The sequence below is a fragment of the Coffea arabica genome, chromosome 9e, assembly GCF_036785885.1.
Source record: "Coffea arabica cultivar ET-39 chromosome 9e, Coffea Arabica ET-39 HiFi, whole genome shotgun sequence".
Taxonomy (NCBI): domain Eukaryota; kingdom Viridiplantae; phylum Streptophyta; class Magnoliopsida; order Gentianales; family Rubiaceae; genus Coffea; species Coffea arabica.
The window spans coordinates 35,879,975-35,893,528 of record NC_092327.1 but is presented as its reverse complement, the minus strand read 5'-3'; the positions used below and the strand labels follow the sequence as shown (position 1 = coordinate 35,893,528).

At 35.7% G+C, this 13,554-nt stretch overlaps 1 long non-coding RNA gene and 1 pseudogene across 1 annotated transcript; one reads left to right on the top strand and one right to left on the bottom strand.

The window, feature by feature from the left end:
* The first annotated feature begins 5,493 nt into the window (after positions 1 to 5,493).
* On the top strand, positions 5,494 to 6,448 carry LOC140014531 (uncharacterized). Its single transcript, XR_011821299.1, has 2 exons — positions 5,494 to 6,033; positions 6,190 to 6,448. It is a non-coding gene; the product is annotated as an uncharacterized lncRNA (long non-coding RNA).
* Positions 6,449 to 10,181: 3,733 nt separating this feature from the next.
* Positions 10,182 to 10,718, bottom strand: LOC113710745 (histone H2B-like; annotated as a pseudogene).
* Positions 10,719 to 13,554: the final 2,836 nt, after the last annotated feature.

The window sequence follows — 13,554 nt, the reverse complement described above, 5'->3', positions numbered from 1 at the left end:
AATAGGAATGGCTGGAAAAAATGAATATTCTTCTTGACTAAGGCAGAGCGGGAGCCTTTTTAATTTGGAACATTCTTGATTAATTTCCTGAAGATAGCAGCAAGCGGAAGTCTGCTTACGTATCCCTGAGAACTTTTCTTTAAGATATGGTTAAAAGGTAAATTTTTCTAGTTAAATTATTAATCTATGTATTTGTCTATAAATTATTAATCTATGTCCCAAACAATACGTAAGCACATACCAGTGCCAGTCTTGACTCCATGGGCAGAATTTTTTTGCAGATACTACTCAAACTCAAACCCTCACTCCAAAAAGGAAAGGAAAATGGATAAATGCTGTCCCCCTGTTTCCAGCATTGGCTTCACAGAATACATGAAAGACCCTGTAGCAAACTCTCGTTTTTCTTTTCCCACAAATTTGTTATTCTATACTTTAAAGCCACGCACATGACAGAGATGTAGACTATTTATTTTTAATGCATCTTTATTTACCAAAAAAAAAAAAACAGAGATGTAGACTACAACCTTTCATAAAAATCTATGTATTTGTGACTAACGAACGATTTCACTTGTAAGATTTAGAATATATATAATAGTTTTCTTTTACGCATCAACATTGGTCGCTCAGATATATAGGAAACTTAAGTTGCATATACATGCCGTTTTATTGTGGCTTTTTCTAATGAAATATTCAAGTTTGTTCATGCAATAAAGTACTCATCAATTTTTCCCGTCCAAAAAAAAAAAAAAGAGGAGAAAAACTCAATAAATTTTCTCACCGCCTTGTATCGCATTATTGACATTTGGTTTTTGTTTATCGTCGATCACATTTCTCGGTCACGGTTTTCAATTCGAAATAAAATCTCAATCGAATTAGACCGACATACATGAGGCATGATTAAACATTAAAAAAAAAACACAATATGTATTACCAGTAAAAGCAGTACTGCATGCAACAACTCGCTACAATATTCTCCTTGATTTATTCATATTACAACAATACTTAAAGGTGTTTTGGTAGTCACCCTATCACTGATTCGTGATTAATACATACACACAAACGCAGATGCATATCCAAGAGAAGAGATGGATCCATGCATTTTACTCTTATTTTAGGTTACACTGCAAGGAGAAGTCGAAGTTGCATGCACGGATGGACGATCGTCATAAACTACTTAAACCACACGAAATGCGAACGCCAGAACATTGAGAACGACTCCTCCAACACCTGTGACACCACTCAGGATCGCAACAAGTCCATTATCGACCAACAAACCAACAGGCGTAAGAACCCCCCCGAGCGCTCCACTGACTGGTAAAAGTAGGCAACTCCGAACAGGAAGTCGGACAGACACCTGGCAGACGGTAATCAATGAAGTGATGCTGAGGGTAACGTTAAGGTTAACACCGGGTGGAGTAACTATGGTGCCATTGAAGAATCCATTAGTATCAGTTCGAACAGTAACCGTAGGGATGTTGGGACAGGTTATAGCCACGGTTGCATTAACCAGGGGTGGTGAAATACCGATTGGTGAAGGGTTCCCTGTAGGAGTACAGTATAAGTTGCCAGTTACCCTCACGGCAGCGGGAATTACTGAAATTTCACCTTTTCCCACATATGGAGTAGCAGCCATGATAGCGAGGAGGAGAGCAAGGCTCAGAGAAATACCATGACTACCATTAAAAGCCATAGCTAGAATAGCGTTGATCGGGATTCTGGGCTAATTTATGTTTGTAAAAGGAGGAGGAGGCTTGTGATGGAAATGTTTGGGAGAAAGCCAGTCTATTTATAGTGAAAATTTCCCAGTGTAACGCGTGCGAGTGGAAATGTCAATGTACTTTTTATTTGTTAATCGCAGTCTTTTTGACCTTTATGACAGTGCATTATTTAGACAAGAATGCCCTTATTCTTCATTGAATTTATAATATCCCCTTTTTATGATTTTGTAATTAAAAACGAATGGTTGGGACATTTTTATCTTTTCCCACTATTAGAAAAATCAAGAAGGGTGGGAGTGCCATTTATATTTCCATGCACGAGAGTTATGAATCTAGTAGTACTTCCAGTAGCTATATATAGTAGCTTGGCCTATGAATAGCAAGGAGAATAAAATTTCTCCTCTTTTAGGCTCTAGCTATATGCAAAGTACAACCTTGTGGCCCTGCTACCCTAAGCTGCAGGGTTAGTCTTTAGCAAATGGGATAGCCTATGGAAAATAATAATAAGGATAAGTTTTATTTTATAATAATAATAATATTTATTATTATTATTATTATTGTGATACTAATAATAATAAGGATAAGTTTATTTTATTAATTAACTTGGACACACTACCATGAGAGTCACGAGAATTAGGGCCCATCTGAGGTTCCTATACTTTTGATAAAAAAGCAATTTTGGCTGCTAAAAATATTTTTAAGGCGTTTGGTAAATATCATCCTATAAATTTAGGAGTGTAGCTTTTAGTATTAAAAGCACTTTTAGTAAAAATTCAAATTTGGTACTTTTAAAATAGTTTTGTGTTTCAAAAATTAAAATATTAAATTTAATCATTTTATATATTATTATTAACTAAACAAAGAGATAAATACTTTTAAAAAATTTTAAATTATACATTATTCAATGCAATAAGTACTTATTGAACTATGTGTTCAAATAACATTCTCAAATGTATTTAGATACTTAATAAGTGCTTTTATTAAAAACTCTATTAGATGAAATACTTTTGATAAGTTACCATAATTCCAAACAACCCTCAGTGTCCTTGGAGTATTTTGAACCTTCTTTGTAGTTTTATTTGGGGTGATAGTGTGTAAGATTCCATATTTGTGTAGATAAATTTTATGTTTCGTTTAATATAAGGAAATTAAAATTGTCTAAACACATATACAATGATAAGTTACTAATTCAAAATAGAAATATGAAAAAAATAATAAACTTTTGGAACACAAAGCTAAATTGGTTGGTTCATCATCTTAGAGCTAATTTGTTTGGATCTAGGAGCTCTGGTCTATCAGATATGAAAGGGATGGAATGGTAGGATTTTCAAATAGCCAGCTGCTCCTGCGGATCTAGTTGTCCTAATGGTCCTGCAGGAAATTCGAAGATATATTGCTACTTGCTGCAATGTTTTGAATGCTAGCTAGAAAAAAAGCATTGGCCACTGAGTTTGAGTGGGTAAACAGCAGATTAGTCTGATAATCTACAGGCTGCAGTTCTGTGCTGTTCAACATTCGTTTTTGCACCTATTTGCTTGTGTAATTTTCTTGATTGTCGATAACAGTAATATATATACTTCCGTGAGGAGGGGAAAAAAGCGAAAATGTTTTGGATCTCATACAAATAATGGGTTTTTCCTTAGATGATTAAACTTAGAGAAAATCCATGTTAAAGCACATACTCAGAAGTGCTTTAAAAAAAAAAAAAAAAAAAAAGCAACAAGGGCACAGCCCAATTTAGAGAGAAAATTTTCAGTAACAAACTCTGAACAACAAGAAGGAAGAATGTAATCATAAGTAATCAATGCAAAAAGTAAAGGAGTACAGGATCTTAGCAAAAGCCGATAAAGGTATTAACTTTTTTTTTTTAAAAAAAAAAGGGTAAAGGAGCACAAGGACATCAGCGAAAAAGATTTGTCTATTCACAACTACATACAAGAAGTAAAATAAAAAAACGAGGTACAATGACTAAAATGAAAAAAAAAATTCTATTTTTTAAATTTATTTCTGCTGCAAAAGAAAGTTTTTGGACCCCAACTTCAAATTTCAACAAGAAACATTTTAACCCCTAGAGGGCCTAGACAACCTACAATAAAAGAATTTTTAAACCGCACACATACAATTCAATTGGCCATAGATACATCTTGATTAATTTAGTTTGGTAGATTTCTCATATTTGTCAACATTTTTGGCAGGCTAGGGTCTAACGTTTCTTGGAGTTTCTGTTCTGTCTGTCCACTAGCTTTGCATCAAGTCCAGTTGGTTGATTAGGAGTAATGGCTATTAGCTAGTTAGCTGCAGTTTTGGGGCTCACTTTTTTTTTTTTTTTTTTTTTTTGATTTGGGGTGATAGTTTTTTTTTCTTTATTATTTTTAGTAGCAGAAGATTCAAATAGAACTTCCACAAGCTCGAGCTTATGGTATTAGAATCTACTCTTTTACATGTAAGACTTAAAACAACACACTTGTTTTCGTTTTTTGTTATTTTTTCCCCTTTTCTGCACTTCATCCCTGGTTGCTTATTGCAAATGATGATGCCATGCTTTTTTCTTGCCATTTGATATTTGAAATCTTGGGTCATTTCTACAATAACTTAGCACTTTTACTTTCCTTTCACCACCTTTATCCCATTGTTATTTTTTTGGATATGTAGAATTTTAGAATCACACATTTTTTGGTTCGTTTTTTTGGGTTCCTTGAGACCTTTGACTTAGCTAACGTGAGAATCGCTTGATTGTGCAGAATTTTAATGCTTAATCAATTAGAAGTAAGTAGACAGAGCAAGCATTACCTACACATTTATGGAAGGAATTAGGGAGGGAGGGGGTCACCATCCCCAAGTTTTAGTAAATTAAGTTTTTCAATTGGAAAAATCTTTTTAATTTAAATGTTCTTTTCAATTTTAAAATTTTGTCCCTGCAAAAATTAGAAAACATATTAGATTACATACTTAAGTTTAGATATTCACCCACTAAATTTTCTAACTCCAGCTATGTGCAGAAGTTCTCGAGAATTGGTCTAAGCAAAATCAATTCCAGCAGAGGGCTTAAAATTGTACGAGCCTCATACGCGAATCACTATCACCTTTAGATTAATATTTCCTATGCTGTAAGTATATAAATAATTTTGCAAAAAAAAAAAAAAAAAAAGAGTCTTGATTCATCACATTTAATCTGTATGCTTTTAAATCGAACTTCTTATAATTTGCATGTTTCCACCTTCAAATCGACTGGCTCTCCACACTGGGTCCAAGTGATGCAATTTCAGCCAACACGCTTGCGTCTAAGGGGTGTTCAATTATTCCACAACCATTCTTTGAAGGTTATTCTAGAATGAAGCCTTGGACTTATTCACGCTCTGAACCTTGTTAACATGTCATATTCCAAATTAATAATTTAAGCTCAGGTAGTACGTGAGAAGTTCTTGGTACTTTCGTAGAAGCTGTAGCAGACGGCCAAGGTCACTTCCAGTGATTTTCTTGCTATTGCTAATAATTAAGTTTTGTCCAGTTTTGTCTTATGCATGGTCATCACTATCAATCATCCGCAAAATTATCACTATATACAATTTTGGCTGTTATAATAGTAGTCAGTAGTAACAGCTAAGAAGCAGTGGATTGGTGATAACGGCAAGTGTGATAGATGATATGCCGATAAGAATTTGGGTTAAGTACAAGTTAAGCGCCTTGTGAACGTCGAATCTCAATAGCAGTAATGTGAAAATGTGAAAATAAAACATCAACAAGAGTTTCTTGGTATACCCTGGATTTAGAACCCGTCAACCTGAGATTGTAGAAAGTATAGAAAATCGGTATTGAAAGTTCAGTATACAGTAGTGTTCTTAGAAGCGGGAGTTTGATTGCCTGCTCTCGTTATCTAGCGGAAAATCTGTAAAACTTGCTTCTTCTTTCTGCCTTTTTTGATTCATAAGAATATTGAACACATTTAAAGAACTTTAACCAGATTTACAACGCTAGTCTCGAATGCATCTTGTGTTGATCAGCGTCAGAAATGTTGATTAATACTAGGCATCGTCAGATATTTCACCCTGCCAAATCAAGATTTCGAGGAATTTTGGTCCCTCTCTTGATAACCTCCAGCACAATTTGCCTTCGACTTGCTGATTCATTTTCTGAAGCCAAAAAGTTCCCATTATCCGGCAGCAATTCGCTTGACAATGTGGTGCAGAGTCAAGAGCCTAGGAAGTACACCATAATCTTTGATGCAGGCAAACGTTGGACCAGAGTCCATGTCTTCTGCTTTGATCGATGCATGAATCTCCTTCCTATAGGCAACAACTTCGAGAATTTTATACAGGTAATCCATTTCATATTCATCCAATCATACTGTCAACATCGAGGCAAACCTGTCAGGGAGAACCCCCTTCCTTTTATTTGGCCTTCGAATCGTTTCTCAAGTTTCAATTTTGCAGAATTTGACTATTTGTACTCTTCTTTGTTTTTGGGACTGCAGATAATGCCAGGTCTGAAAGCATCTGAGAAACTACAAGAAATTTGGTCATCAGTGACAACTGATTATTATCACAGAAAATGTAAAAGTCGTCACTAACGTGTTTTACTGACAACATTTTAGTTGTCACAAAGTCATCAGTGAATCTCTGTCGGTAAAGGTACACAGTCATAACATTAAATGTCGTCAGTAAATGTTATTCATTAGTGACAATATTTTTTGTCAATAATAAATACATAAATAGTGACGACATTTCACCTTATCAATGATGCTCGTAGTAGTGTCGTCAGTAAAATCCTTTTCATAGTTGCCGTTGGTATTGATTGGTTACTCACAACTCTTTAGAGTCGTCACTAAAAATGGCTCTTTACTAACAACATTTATCATCACTATATACCTTTTTGTTATACATCCTATTTAGTGACAACTTTTTGTTGTTAGTGGAGAAATCTGATTAGTAACAATATATTGTCACTATGAAACCTGATACAAACGATTGTCCTAAAAGCAACCAATCCAACAATACATCAAATTAGAACCATATAAGGCCTGCTAATTAATATCTAAAAGCATCCATTATACTAAAAAGGAATCCAACAATTCATCAAATCAAAAGAACCATAAAAGGCCTGCTAATTAATAGCTAAAAGCATCCATTATGCTACAAAGGACCAAAATATAATGTTTAACTTCAATGTCATCCTACAAATACTACAATAGAAGTGGTACTGTGTAACCCAAATTGTTCATGAAAGTCAATCAAGTTTACAAAAAGCATCCGAGCCTCAAAAGTCATAAAAACTTCCAAAACACTTCACGAGCCAAAAAAGAAGCTTTATCTTCATCCTTCTTGAGTCCACTTAGTAGCTGTGAATTTTGCACAAAATCTGACATAGTAGCATTTGTCTGCATAAAGTAGTATAACAATAGTAAGTAACAAGCATTTTGAAAAGGAAAAAAATCTTAGATTTACTTATCACAAACTCAAATAATGAGTAGGAAATTATTAAGGAAAAGAATAAAGAAGGTGAAGAATTGTCATAACAAGAACAATATCCCAAATGAACTCAAACGTTAGCTATTAAAGTATTAGTAATGTCAATAACTTATTTATATTCTATATGTTCTACTGAAGACAAAGGATTGTTACTTATAAAAATTAGCCATGGATAACATAAAACAATGATTCGCTGCAAATTGCTGTGCTACAATAACTTGATTAAGTTCATTCTTCAACCCGTAAAAGGTTATTTTAAATTAGCTTACTACCCAAAATTAAACCATCTATATAAATGCCCTCATTAAGTCAATTGGGCAGAAAATTATGTCCATGATTCATACTGCACTTGATTTGTACTATTACAAATCTACCTTATTAAAAGTATGATCAGAAAAAGGTTTTGCCATGCATTACGAGCATCAATTAGCAACTCTGGAGTACAAATCTACCTTATTAAGTTTTATTGCCATGCATTACGAGCATCAACTTTAGTCAAGTTGTCAATAAAACTTATCAGTGATGACTTTAATGTGTCGTCGAAAAATTTCTTGAGTATAGGATTTTCTCTACAGTTCTTGAGTCAATTAGCAACTCTGGCTGCTGATCTTCCAAAAATCTAAAATAAGCAACATATCTGCAGTGAAGTACTTCAATTATTAGTAGGTGAAAATAAAAACTTGAGACAAGAAAGAGAACTTAGAAAATAAGCTGAATCATTTCTTTTATGTATCGTCTAGACAGTGACTGAACAAGAGCAAAGTAAGAGATAAAGCACTTGAAACTTTAGAACTCAAGAAAGCTTCAGATTGGCTTCAAAAACTCACTAATTTCAAAGACTGGACACACATGCTCGGAGTACAAGTACTACTAAAATGAAAATGTATTATCAAGTAATAACAATCAAATGTAAAGACAAAAAATTTATGTATGAATGATTACAATCATATCCAAGTACCGGTATAGTAATCATAATGAAATGAGTAACATAGCAAGTATAGCAGATAAGTTCCATAACATTATAAAGCTCAGAAACAAGTGCAATAGAAATGAAAAGAGCATGATAATCAACTGCTTTGAACCTCTAATTTAGCTTTGATTGAAAAACGTATTCAGCACACCATGCTAAAACACTTGAGTAAAACAAAAGCAAGAATTTTATCATCCTTATGAAATTAAAGCTGTCAAACCATACAACTAAATTAAATTAATGCACAAAATCAATCATGGAACTGCAACCCATTAAAAAAATGCTACTGCATATAAATACTTACAGTGTCATAATCCATTCAGATAATACAAACTTTCACCACAATATATCCACATATTATAACTATAGACAATTCGCCTACACAGTAATCAGCCATGACATCTAATTAGAAGAATACAGACCAGTCAATTTATGGTATTCTTTTATGCAAAATTTGTTTTCACCCATGTGACAACCACTTTGAAATTTCATAAGAATAAAATCTGGAAAGTCATATGAATACATTGCCCGTGTAACTAAAACTCGTGCAACCAAAGCCCACAAATCAAACAGAGTTCATAGATCATATTACAAACTTTTGAGATGATGTCCGTGTTTATTCCCTACTTATCACTAAGTTCAACTTATATCCTAGCATGAAAGCTTAGTACACACTTTTATAGCAAGACAATTACATAATTCAGGTTTAAACACAAAGACTAGTCCAACTAGTTATGTTAAGAAAAGTATCCAAATCTGAGTTTTTTTTAAAATCTCCCTTTTGACATTCAACTGGCTACTGTAATCAGTGCAACAAAAAGCTGACTGAAACTCGTCAATCACTAGTCCAGAGCACATAGGCATCAAAACTTCTCAGAAGCAGAGCAAACTACACAAGCTCGACAGCTTCACTACTTTATCTTCTATGGCAAACTCTCCTTTCATTTAACGTCAACAGTGGAAAATGCGGGCCAGATGCAAATCTCTAAAAGATTCTAGATAACATAGGAAGACATACAACTGTGAGTCTGTGATGCAATAGTAAAGAAAAAGTAAACAAAGAGCCACTGAATATTAGAAGTGAAAGAAGAAAACTTCAGAATGAACAAGCCAATTGTCAGGACTAAGCGTTCGATAAACATAACTTGAAGTAATTCTCCATGCATCAAATTATTTCCACAAAGAAAAAAGAAGCATTAAGTTTTCATTTCCTGAATCAACCTTACAAAAAATGCCTTCCAATCCAAATTTGAGTATTTAGTGTTATTGTATGAGACAACTTGATGTACACATAACACCTGGAATATACAATCTATACCCAGATTAGAAAAGGGAACTTTTCCCACAAGTCATTACTTCACCAGAAACACCAAGGAACCATATATGAACGCAGGAAAGAACTCTATTTTACTAACACAAACAATTAAAGAACATTACTTTAGCATTTACCAATAATTAAGAATGCTATGAGATGTAGTTACATAAAAACAGATTGAGCTAAGATGCTAGAAGTAGAACAGATTCATTGTACCAAACAAAGAAGAAAAGTAAATCCAAACTACAATCAAAAATGAAAAGAAAAAATTCCCTTCAATTAACCAAAAATAGTCCCATAGTTATCACTTCGGGCAAAGCACAAAAGAGACGGGAAGAAGAAATAGAAGTGATTACCCTCTTGGAAACAGAACGAATGTTTCGTGTTGCAACCTTGGAGAAAATTGAAGTGCGCAGTTCTGGAGGAAAAATCATTCAGCCAGAGCAATAAATATTTTGAGGTAAATGAGTATGCTATTATGCCTCATCTAAAGCTTGTCTAATTGCCTCATCTAATTTGGTCATTATTATTCAATTCTCCCCCTACCAAGTCCAGCTGTAGCTGATTTTGTACCAAAAATCTTTGGAAAGTAGCAAGTCCTTCCCAAGTGGGCCAAGAAGTAGAGGATACAATTAATCTAGGGGATTCACGATAACTAGGTAAAAAATTTTCCCTAAAAATCAACCGAAAGAACTAACCCTAGAAATCAACCGTTTTCTCTTCAATTTCCTCAAGAGCTAGTGAATTTGGTAACAACCTTGGTGCCTTCGGAGACGGCGTGCTTGGCCAATTCACCGGGAAGTACAAGTCTCATAGTAGTCTGAATCTCCCTCGACGTAATCGTCGGCTTCTTATTGTACCTGGCGAGCCTGGAAGCCTCCTGAGCCAATTTCTCGAAAATATTGTTGATGAAGCTGTTCATGATACCCATGGCATTGCTGGAGATCCCGATGTCGGGATGGACTTGTTTCAGCACCTTGAAGATGTAGATCTTGTAGGTCTCGCTGCTCTCTTGACTCTCTTCTTCTTTTTGTCGCCGGCAGTGGCTCCGCCTTCCTTCGGGAGTTTCTTCCTGGCCTTTGGCTTCTTCTCTGCCGGAGCCTTCTCGGCTGCTGGGGCTTTCTCGGCCACGAGCTTCTTCTCAGCCGGCTTCTTCTCCGCCTTTGGTGCCATCGCTGCTTTTGAAGCTGAAATTAGAGAGACTTTGACGGGAAGGATAAAAAACGGGCTTCGATTTAAAGACTGGAGAGGGGAGATGTCTGAGAGAGAGTTCAACACTTAGAAAAGTTATTATTTTGCATCTACGTAGTACAAGAGACTTGGACAATTTTGCGCCTCTTTTTTTGCCTTGAATTTTAAAATTGCGCCACTTTGTTTTTGTCTTGAATTTTAACTAGATTTGGACATCATAATTCCCCCCCTTTTTACACAAGAAAAATTGGTGCAATTTTGTCTTTTATAATTGTATTTGAAATATAGATTTCATTTTTATTCATTATTTTTGTGTCACAATTTTAAAATTTTAGTATGATTAAAAATTTTAGTATGAGTGGCAAAATTTTTTAAATTCATATAAATGGAAAAGCATTTTAATAAAATTTAACTAGTTCTTATAAGTGCTAAAACTTTATATCAATTATAACTACTATTTATAAAACTTCACTATTAATCCATTATCTTCAAATAAGAAAAAAATGCACAATTCAACTAATACATAAAGTGTATTAGTTAATTAACTATGAAGTTTATGATTTATCCGCTTCGATAACCGATTCAATTTGAAAACTCTTATTTAAATTCATATCAAATTAACTAATAATCATTCTAAGTTAAGTAGTCACAAGTTTATTTACACTAATGAATTTTTTATTTTTAAATTATTTTTTATTCTAATGAAGTTATTACATATACAAGAAAATTAAACTAATAAGGAGGCTCGTAAGTATACAACAACTAAAAATCATTAGAGAACACATAATGATTACAAAAAATTAAGAGTAATAGTTGCAAAAAACAATAAATATTTAAAATCAAACAGTGATAAAACTAGTTGTCACTAACAGCTATATAATGTTATCAGTGACAACAATAGCAAAGTTGTCAAAGAAAGGTGCTATTATTACTGACGACTTTTAGAAAGTTGTCACTATTGCAGTTCCCGCTCTCTTCATGACTCCTGGCGGGAATCGAATTGTGACAACAATGCAAGGTCGTCACTGATGTGTTGGCTTCCTTGACTCGATTGTGACAACTTGCCGTATTGTGGTTAAAGGACCCCATTTTGTGACGATTTTTTTTCATCACTGAGAAATATTGTCACTAATGACCAAATTTCTTGTAGTAGAACAGACCAGAGGCGATCTCAGGTTGTTTTCTGCACCTACTAGACAGAGCCAAGAGTGTGATTCCAAAAGATCACCACAATAGTACAGTCGTCAGATTTGGGGTGAGCAATTTTATGAAATTTAGAGAGTCAATCAAATTCAACATGATCTTGTTAAGTTGTTTTAACTGGATGCTTATGTTAGCAGGCAACATCATGGGCACAAGGAAATGCATATCATAAAATTTTGCAGGCGGTAGACTTTGCCTCTACTCATAATATTTTTCTAGCTACAGGTTCTACATGTTAGCCTGCTGTTAGCCTCTACAGGTTCTACAGGTTCTACATGTTAGCCTCTACTCACAATATTTATTGACTGCTGAAGCCCCCACTGTCGCGCGCACTGTCGGCGTCCTGCCTCGCGCCGCCAGCAGCACCTCTGTCTTCGCTCGCCGCTGCTGATCTACCTCTGCCTCACATCCGCTTCACCCACTTCACCCGCCACCAACGAGCAGCCGTTGCTCACTCACGGCCACCGCCGAAACTCCTCACGCGATTCTGGCACACCTGGCACCCACCACTGTCTCATTTCGTCTGGCTACCATCTACGGTGGAGGTAATTCGCCGTTGCCGCCCAATTTCTTAATACTCATTGGTACTGCCTGGGTCGTTCCATAGTTGATATTGTTGACGAGTAGAGTTTACTTTCTCAATTAGTGATTTTCCACCAGTGGTACTGGTTGGATTATTTTGCTTGGACTTGCTAATTCTTTTGGGTTGGGTGCAATTGTGCATTTAATTGGCCATCTAAAGCCACTTGTTGGAAATCTGGGTGAGCTACAATACTACATTGGTTTGACTGTCTGAGTAGCTGTGTTTATTGCGTTGTCACTGTCCCCTTGCTGCACTCCTATTGCTGAATATGAGTTAGCAATTTTTCTTGGCCAACTGGAGCCGTTTATTGAGATTTTAAATGTGTTACAATGCTCTGATTATTTGTTCGATTTGGAGATGACTTTGTGAACATCACGTTGCTTGGGGATATTGCTTGAATTGCTGGATAACTCGCTGGGGTTTCTCTTGAGGTTTTAGTTGAGTTATTTCTGAATTGCTTGTTGATTACTTGCTGGAACCCTTTTGTTTGCTATTGGCTGGGTTACTACTGGGAGGTTTTCGCTTTGTTATTGCTGCTTTCTATACCTGTTAGATTTTCGGTTGCCTTGAACTTACTGTTGGGGGACATGGTGAGACCAAAATCATCCTCTAGGTCTAGAGCCTCTCGTTCTCAGCCCCCTCCACAGGCATCTATTCCTGTGAATACACCTACCAACCTACCGTACTCTTCTAATGTCCGAACCCGTTTGGGTAGGGGTAGGGGTGCTCAGGTAGATACCCCAGCTCACTTTGGAGGGCACCTGACCTTCACTAAACCTGCGGATCAGCAGAGGTATGCCAAAGTCTGTGAGCGGCGTATCATACCTTGTAAGACTAGTGACAAATTAGCCATGATGGGCCTAGGCATACGAGAGGAGGTAGAGCAGATGTTTACAGCCATCGGGTGGCGCCCATATCTCAATATCTTCTGCCCCGCATTTGTCGAGCTAACTCGGGAGTTTTATGCTACCTTCGAGTTTGAGTTGCCCTCGAGGTTCACCGCTGCGACGCCTAATGTCATTCGCTTCCGTCTGATGGGTCGGGAATTTAATTTTTCGATTACTGAATTTAATTTGGCATTTGGGCTCATTACTCGAGAGTATGCTGAG